Source organism: Nematolebias whitei, chromosome 14 (assembly GCF_014905685.2).
Source record: "Nematolebias whitei isolate Nwh7 chromosome 14, NemWhi1, whole genome shotgun sequence".
Classification (NCBI taxonomy): Eukaryota; Metazoa; Chordata; class Actinopteri; order Cyprinodontiformes; family Rivulidae; genus Nematolebias; species Nematolebias whitei.
Genome location: NC_056511.1, coordinates 18,093,845 through 18,103,131, shown reverse-complemented (window position 1 = coordinate 18,103,131; position 9,287 = coordinate 18,093,845). Strand labels below are relative to the sequence as shown.

At 40.1% G+C, this 9,287-nt stretch overlaps 2 long non-coding RNA genes across 2 annotated transcripts in view; both read right to left on the bottom strand.

Moving 5' to 3' along the window:
- Positions 1-689, bottom strand: part of LOC119419998 — a 5,013-nt gene extending 4,324 nt beyond the window's left edge. The window contains exon 1 of the long non-coding RNA XR_005187287.1: positions 584-689. This is a non-coding gene — a long non-coding RNA (uncharacterized LOC119419998). The remainder of the gene's footprint in view (positions 1-583) is intronic.
- Positions 690-8,063: 7,374 nt separating this feature from the next.
- Positions 8,064-9,035, bottom strand: LOC119420351. The gene is made up of 3 exons (XR_005187297.1): positions 8,960-9,035; positions 8,270-8,344; positions 8,064-8,090 (listed from the first exon to the last, which is right to left on the bottom strand). It is a non-coding gene; the product is annotated as an uncharacterized LOC119420351 (long non-coding RNA).
- Positions 9,036-9,287: the final 252 nt, after the last annotated feature.

The following is a 9,287-nucleotide window of genomic DNA, read 5'->3' as shown; positions in this document are numbered from 1 at the left end:
CCCCCCCCCCCCCCCCCCCGCAAAGCTGGCTGCGTCACTCACTTGGCGGCCTGTGCTGGGACCCCCACACGCATATGTCTCATGTCTGTATGTTGCTTTTTTATATGCCGGGTTTTTTTTACAGCTTCACGCTGTGTCCTGCAGAGACACAGTGCGACACTTGATTTTTTTTTGCCTCCTTTTCCCTTGTGTTCCCCTTTTTCTAATCTAACGAAAAAGGAGCAACTCTCAGAGGCTCCCGCCTCAGTCAACCCATCTACCCAAGTATGTGTGTTTGTAGTTCTTCAGATGGGCTGTACCAAAATGTAATTTTGTTGTGCTCTGTGCAATGACAATAAAGCTGATTCTGATACTAAAACCCGGTACAAAATATACATAATACAACCAGAATGCTACCAGTACCCGATATGCATCTGGCTGTATTATGTATTAATATTGTATAAATCTGTATACCACTTTTTAAATACTTTAAAAAAATGTCTTCCAAATTTATTTCAGTCTGTAAAAGACTGGTTAACAGTGATGTATGGGAAGTTTTGATAGTTAAAATAATGAAAAAACGAAAAATTATTTCTGAACAAACCTTCAATTTCGATTTCATCCAGGGACTTCCCTTGCAGGTTGGAAAGATGTCCTTTTTCCATTGACAAAAGTAGCTTGGATATCTTTGCCAGTTGTGTGGTAGGAGCTGGTAACGTGTAAAATCCCCTGTTAACACGGATGTCATGACCCAAGAAATCTGCAACCTGGTCAAGTTCATCGGTTTTTAAGTTCAAGACTTGTGAGAGCGTGGCTACATGTTTCCGTAGCCGCGCTAACCTGAGGAACTCTGGGTGCTTTGCTCCACACTGGCTTGCATGAACACGCAGACAGTCCTGTCCTCTGTAGTGACTCATTGATTTAGGTCGTGCAAATAGAAAGATGTTTGTTGGACAAACACCACATTTTTCTCTCTTACTTGCCAGTAGCGTCAGAGCATCCATCACACTTGGTGTGAGTAAAACTGCAACATTTCTGCCTCTTTTCCCGATGATTTCAACCTGACTGAAATGGCTGCAGAGCTTCTGTTCAACCTTTGACAAACCCATGGCAACATCTTCATGGAGCTTGGTGTTGTCCCGCTCCTGAAAACTTTTGAGGTGCATCTTTGAAACCTCTACAGGTTGTCTACGATTGAGCACAATGATCTGTGCAAGTGTAACTTTTGCAAGTTCTGCATAAGTCTGGGGCCTGACATCATCTTTGAAGGCGCAAAAGGCATTTTCTCCTGATTTCTTGAGATGCTGATGAAGAAGCTGAACATCTTCAGTGAATGGTAATGTTAATGGTTTGTTGTACTTTGCATGACTTGGAGTCTTCAAGGCAGAATGAGACACCAACTCTGACCATTTGGATGAGTACAGTTCTTTGAATGCGTCTGTCGACTTGATCAGTTGTTCATCTTCTTCCATGAGCGCTCGACATTGAATGATGTTACAGACTTTGTGCAGTGCATGCCCCAGTTTCAGGGCAAGGCTTGGCGTTTGGTATGAAAGTCTTTCTTCATCAAAGCCTGACACAATCTTTACTGCTTGCACAACTCTCTGGAAGTTAGCAGGTTTCACAGCTTCCTCTAGGTTATGTATTGAGAATTGTGTGCGCAGACATAACAACAAACGTCCAACTTCACGAAGCTTCTGTCGCATGTAGTCATATTTTGTGGGGTCTTGTCCATGTTTGTTGTGGAGTGACTGAGCAAACTGAATAATAGACAGGTCATTTCTCACAGCTGAGGTAACATCATCTTGTTTCATACCGTTAAGGAGCTTCCAAACTCCACTTGAGATTTGCTGACAGAATGCAGACTCGTTAGCCATAGCCAAGCCCAGCACTTTGGTTCTCCCAGGTGCTTTATCCAGATCCAAATTTTCTGGCTTACAGGGGCATCTACGGACATGTCTCCATAGTTCCTTTCGAACGTACAAACCTTGGCAGTACATACAGTGAATAAATGATCCAGCTACTGCCTTAGCTTTTGGCTTTCTCTTCACTTTCAATGGCCCTTGCTCACCTTGTAAAACTGCAGAGTTATGCATAAAATTTCCTTTGTTCCTCATTTTTTCAAATAAAATTTTGCGCTCTTTAGAATCTTCAGGAAGGGAAAATGCATAGACAATTTCAGCATTCGTATTGTGTAGTTTTAAATGGCGTGAAATTTTGCTTTGTGGCTTACCACAAACAAAACAGTAATTTTTAACACTTGTAATCTGCTCTGAGGATTCCTGTTTGAGAAGCTTATCTTGACTGTCTGGTTTATCTTTTGAGACTGTGGTAGAATTGGCTTGGCCTGATGTTTTAAATGTGTTCTCACCTATATTATTTGTGTGGGGAGGAAGGCGACATTTGGACGTGCTGGGTACAACGGGGAGACTTGTGTCTGACACATCAAAGATATTAAGATCAGACAGTGCAGTTTTTCCGTGAATCTGTCCAACTTTGAACTGGCTAGACTGAAGGGGGATGCTTGCATCTGAATCTTCATCATCTGAACCTGATGAATAGTCCTCATCAAACAGATCATCTGTTACTTCATGTGGCTCAGAGGGTGCTGAGCTTTCCTCATCTGATGACAGGTCATTCCCAGAATATTTAAAACTTTCTTTTTCCTGAAATAGTGAGAAACATAATTTAAAATTTATAGCCCTTTGAAAGCAATTGAAAATAAAATTATGTAGATGCTCACCTGTGTTGGGTGTTGAAAGTTATCATTAATTTGTTTAAGGCAGGATCCATGCCAAACACAAGAACAAACTGAAAAAAATTTAATGCACACTTTAAAACAACAGATTTGTAGAACATACAAAAGCAGCAATCTCACAATCACGACACTTATCACTGTCAAGTTTTTATAAATCATTTTGTATTGAAACGTTTTTTGAATAAATCATTAAGGGACTGATCTATTTAAAACTATAAAGTTACAGTTAATATACAACCATAGGCTATAGTTTTATTGTTTAGTACCGTATATGTGACAAAAAAGAAAAAATAAATAAATCACCTTTGCATCGATAGCCAAGCCACTTGAAAGAAGAAACAGGTCCAAGGCATTGATGACACTTGTCCATGGATGACACAGTTGTACAAACCAAGATATGGTTTAGGCACTATTAAAAGGAATCACATTAATTAATATTAAAAAGAAAGTGAGTACGTGAAAATAAATGCTAAAAAAAAATCACTACAATGTTAAAACTATTTTTTTGTAAATCAACAAAAATTTCTAATTTAATTTGAGTGATGAATATGGAGTCCTCCTTTACAATCTGAAAACCTCCATTTATAATTAGAATAGCCCTCATATTAAAAACAAAAAACTATCTTCCTTTACTTCTTAATTGCTAAATAATGAGTTCACACCAATACCATAATGTTCAGAAACCAATCCAATCATTCTATTAATTTAATTAAATTCATCCATCCATTATCTTTTACCCACTTCTTCCATTTTGGGTCACAGGGGTCGCCAGTGCCCATGTCCAGCAATCACTGTGCGAGGGGTGGGGGACACCCTGGACAGGTCTCCAGTCCATCACAGGGACACATAGAGACAAAAGAGACAAACAACCATTCACTCTATCACTCACACCTAGAGACAATTTAGAGTTACTGTACCAATCAGCCTACCATGCATGTTTTTGGTCTGTGGGAGGAAACCGGAGCACCCGGAGAAAACCAACGCATGCACGGAGAGAACATGCAAACTCCACCCAGAAAGGCCCCCGGACCGGGATTTGAACCAAAGACCTGCTTGCTGAGAGGCAGCAGCTCTACCAGTTGTGCCACCGTGCTAACCATAGTGTCAAATCACAACCGAATTTGTCTCAGGGCAATGATCACAAACATTCACATATAAACAAAAGCCAATTAGTAAAGTTCTCTATCTAAGGAACCAAGCAGACTCATTGAATCTTCACTTCAATTCAAAAACAGAAAGTCAATCTTAACAATTTGGTCCGTCTGTCACAATGGGGTAACTTCCCACTGGACACACTCATACAATCAGTCAATTTACAACTTCTTACCGTCCTAACAAACCACTGTCCATAAAATCCACTAAACACTCCTACACACTGTTGAACCTGGGCCTGCAGTCAACCTACTTCACATATGGAGGCAGGACTTCATTTGTAAACTGACAGATGCCGGAACGCAAAGAGTGGGCAGACCAGCGTTTTTTTTTTTTGTTTTTTGTTTTGGGGGGGGGGGGGGGGTCCTGGGGAACGTGCATGCTCACAAGAGATGAGCCTTACAAGTTGTTTAATGACATAAAATATATTTTGTTAGCAAATAATAGAGTCCTAACATTTATTAAACATTACTTAAGAGATTTAGAAAATAAAATCAAAGTTGTGCTTTGATAAACTCATCAATTAAAACTAAAACATTCTGTCAATGCAAGAGGAAAAAAGGGGGCAGATATCACTCTCGTTTTGAGCTTATACTCTTTGTCGCATGCGTGCTTAGGCCTGTCACGATAACAAATTTTGATGGGCGATTGTCTCAGAAATTATTGCAATAAACGATAATATTGTTTGAAATTTAACAATAATTGTCAAATTTTAGAAGAAATGTTGATTTGTCTGGAGTGTAGTACCTTTTTTGACCACCTGATGGCAGTACAAGACTGTTTGAACCAAAGGATGGATAGTTGAGCAGCATGTCTCTTAAGAAAAATGGGACGTGACATGGGCCGTCTCTCTTCCGTTCTCAAAATGGCAGATGCTTGGAGTGGTTTGAGCTCTTTAGCATAGCATTTTTCTCACAAAGCTTTTAATAAAAATTAAAAAATCAGTAAACAAGTTCTCAGCTTCTTTTTGCAGAGAAAAACAACTTTTTACACGAAGACACAGATTTCAACCGTAAATTTTGGAGCTGGACAAGACGGAGGTTTATTCCCAAAGTCGGCCTTTTAGCTTAGCTCGTAGCTTGGCTTCTCAGCTTAGCTGCTTTTAACAATCCAAAAACCCGATGGACGGTTAAAATGGATTTTAAAGAGAAAAGAGGCAGGGTGAGGCACTGGAGTTGAGTCGTATTTTCGATAGAAAGAGACACGAAGAAACGATAAAGCCGGCAAATGAAAATGAGGTTGATAATTTTCATTCATCGTGCGATTAATTGATTTATTGTTTATTGTGACAGGCCTATGTGTGCTGTGGTGACAAGCGTCTTCAGACCTGGGCATTGTACGGCCCCAGGGCCACATGCGGCCCTTTGGTTGACTCTGACCGGCCCCCGTAAGGGGAATTACAAAATACATATGTAAACAAATGAAGTTAACCAAATTCAGATATAGATCCTCTCTCACTGATGATGTCAGCTTTGCTTCACATCTCCACCTCAGACCTTCAACCTGACTTTAACATTTCCATTAAAGCCCAACAGAGACTAGACTTCTCTCACTAAACAAGAAAAAAGAACTGATAAACACCAAATGAGATGTTTAGACTATAAATGTAGGCACGTAAAGAACCGGGACTAGAAATCACAGTTCAGTGACGATCACTATTATATGATGTTTCATAATATTTGGAGTACAAAGACAATATTGTGATATATTTACAAAGCTAAGAACTTTTTCCAGCAGTATATAAAACTCAAAATGAGTTTTGGGGTGAATGTGACTGAAAATGATCACTAATATAACGTCACAAATGGTAAAAATGTTAACAGTTTACCATTGTACTGGGAAATTTAATTGAATAAATGACATTTTTTGTAAGGAAACCTCGCTTTTTCGTTGCTTAATCATAACAAATACTCTTACCAGCTTGTTAAAACAGTGCTATGTACTGCTTTTAATAATGAAATACTATTATTATGCAGTATTGAGTTAACTTGAAATCAGGTCTCTCTTGTAAATGAGTCCTCGAGGCTCAATGGGATTTACCTGTCTAAATAAAGGTTGAATGAAAAAGTCATTTGTGCCAGCCCTGCACAATATTTGTTGTTTCTCATGTGGCCCCATGGAAAAAATAATTGCCCACCCCTGGTCTAGATCATCATAAAAACAGCAACGTCCGTGTCCGAGTTATTCATTTATCGTCTCGGCAGCAGAACCATGCGACACGGTTCAAGAATAGCTCCCCAAACGACAAGGCAGTCATATTTGTTCATAACTTTATTATTAGTAAGCCTGAAAGTTGCTGGATCCAAGCAAACAGTTGCCGGAACACACCCTGTCAAAACAAGAGTTCCAAGATCTTGTTCCGGCAGGATCCAGTTCAAATTAAGCACTGTATTGAGCAATATTATAGGTAGAAACATGGGTGTGCTATGGGGTCTTCAGTTTTTCCTATTGTTGCCAACCTGTACATGCAGGAGGTAGAAAAGAGAGCCTTGACGTCCTTTTCAAGGACACCACCGAGTCATTGGTTCAGGTATGTTGATGATATCTGGGTTAAAATTAAATCTCAGAAAGTCCAACATTTTACTGACCACATCAACTCTGTGGATAAATATATATTAATAATAATAATAATAATAATAATGTGTATGTGCTGTCATCATTCCCATACAATGGCGAAGTTGGCTCTCTGCATTTAACCCATCCACCCCCAGGTGGAGCAGTGGGCAGCTATTGAAAGTGCCCAGGAAGCAATTGGGGATAGGGTGTCCTGCTCAGAGACACCATGAGATGTGCAATGATTGGGGATCGAGCCTGGGACTTTCGGGTCCCGAGTCGGCTGCCCTGCCTCTACCCCATCTCGGCCCCCCCTATTTTAATAAAAGTTCATATAAAGTTCACATGAGAAGATGTAAAAAATGGCAGGCTGGCTTTCTGGACAGTGAGGTCTCAGTTTCTGATGGAGGACATTTGCAAACTGAGGTGTACCGCAAACCCACCCACACAGACCAGTATTTGTGGTTCGACTCCCATCACCCCTTGGAGCACAAGTTAGGAGTCATCAGGACTCTGTATCACAGAGCAGACAGCATCCCCACTAGCTCAGGAGCCAGACAGAAGGAGAAATCCTACACAAGACAGGCTCTAGAGCAATGTGGATATCCTAACTGGGCCTTCCTGAAAGCAGAGAAGAAACCCAAACAGGACTCCAGTCAGCCAACAGGTGAAAAGGAGGAACCCAGACTCAGACCAGTGGTCATTCCGTATGTTGAGGGAGTATCAGAGAAACTGAGACGTTTATTTTCTAAACATAACATCCCAGTGGCTTTTAAACCCCAAAATACATTACGGCAAAGACTGGTTCATCCCAAAGATCCAGTCCCCCGGCACAAACAGAGTAATGTTGTGTATGCTGTTCAGTGTCAGGAGGGCTGTGATCAGTCTTACATCGGGGAAACTAAACAGCCACTGGCCAAAAGGATGGCCCAGCACAGAAGATCAACATCATCAGGCCAGGACTCTGCGGTCTACACTCATCTCCAGGCCAGCTGTCACTCTTTCAGGGATGAAGATGTTCACATCCTTGATAGAGAAGAACGATGGTTTGAGAGAGGAGTAAAGGAGGCCATCTTTGTGAAAATAAACCATCCACATTAAACAAGGGCTGATGCCTCCATGTCCAATTATCACCTTCTTACACTGTTGTTATTCCTAGAATCACTCATCGCTTTGTGAATAGCAAGCGGCCATCAGAGCATCAGGGTGCTAACGATCGGCCGTTAGACTGATGGTCCTCCTTTATCATGTGAACAGCTAGTTTTGGATGTCAACAACAAACTGGTTGATCCACTATGATAAAAGGCTATTTAAAAGAATGAGCTTGTTGCAGCTCCTCAGACTGACAAAGTATTTTGAATTAAAGATGAAACGTTTCAACAAGTTTTTTTTTTAAACCTGTCCAAAGGACCTGACTTTGTTAGATTTTTCTATCTGGATTATTGAGCATGCATCAGGATACTCATTCACATACACACACTCTTAAACCGAACAGGTAGGTTGAGGAAACCTCATTCAGCAAGTAATTCTGTTTAGCAGTGCATTAACTAAAAACTACCTTTGTAGTCCTGTTCAGATTATCAGGAACTGGATCAGTCTGGTTCTGGTTGCCTGCTGCCCCCGGACTCTGGATTTGCTCATTTGTCATCTGTAACAGATAATTAATACTTATCTTTAGACAATCATGAGGAAATTCTGCATTTTGATGAGAGATGCTGTCCTATGCAAACCAAGAAACATTACATGATTGTTGGTTTTTTAACCTAACTGGCTATTCTGTAAACTGTACAACACAAAATTAAAAAATGGCATTCTTTAAAGGTGTACCTTTTCAGTGTCGCCAGATGTTGCAGGAATGTGCGAAACCTCAGATTTATCAGTATACAGTTTGTCAGCAAAATCCTGCAAAAAGAAAAAAAAAACATTCATTTACAGGATGGCATGCTTTATCTGAGACAGTTTATAGATAGTTTGTGTATGAGAGTTCTATGAGCAAAACATCCAATCTGAACAAAGTAGTACACCAATGTTCACAGTTGCTGATGGATCAGAATAGTAAAGTGTTTGTAGTTTTGGAGATGTCAGGTCATCTGGACAGTTTCTTTTTTTGAGCTGAAACGTTTTGCCTTCAATCCGGGAGACCATCTTAGCACCAACATAACTGGTTTGTTCCACTTTGGAGTAAGCTGTTGGGGGAAGAATCAGTTTTGTGCTGTGTGTTTCCTTGACTGATGAAGCCTTCTGGATCGAAGGCGAAACGTTTCAGCACAAAAAAAGAAACTGTCCAGATGACCTGACTGAAAAATGTTGGATTGTATACCTGGATTATTGACCATGGACTTTGTTGTCCTACACACAATCAACCAGTTTACAACTGTCATGACAGTCCTAACAAACCACTGTCCATAAAAACCATAAAACACTCATACACATACATTCACTTCAATTGAACACGCAGGTTGAGGAAACATCATACATTAAGTAATTTTGTTTAGCAGCACATTAACTAAAATCTACCTTTGTAGTCCTGTTCAGGTTATCAGAAACTGGATCGGTCTGGTTCTGGCTGCCTACTGCCACCTGGACTCTGCTTTTGTTCAGTTGTCATCTGTAACAGATAATTAATATCGGTACTTATCTTTAGGCAATCATGAGGAAATTCAGCATTTTGAGATGCAGTCCTATGCAAACCAAGAAACACTACATGATTGTTTTGTTTTTAATATACCTGGCTATTCTGTAAATTGTCCAACACAAAATGAAAAATTACATTCTTAAAAAGTGTACTAAGTTTTCAGTGTCACCAGATGTTGCAGGAACATTTATTCAACCTTTATGTATACAG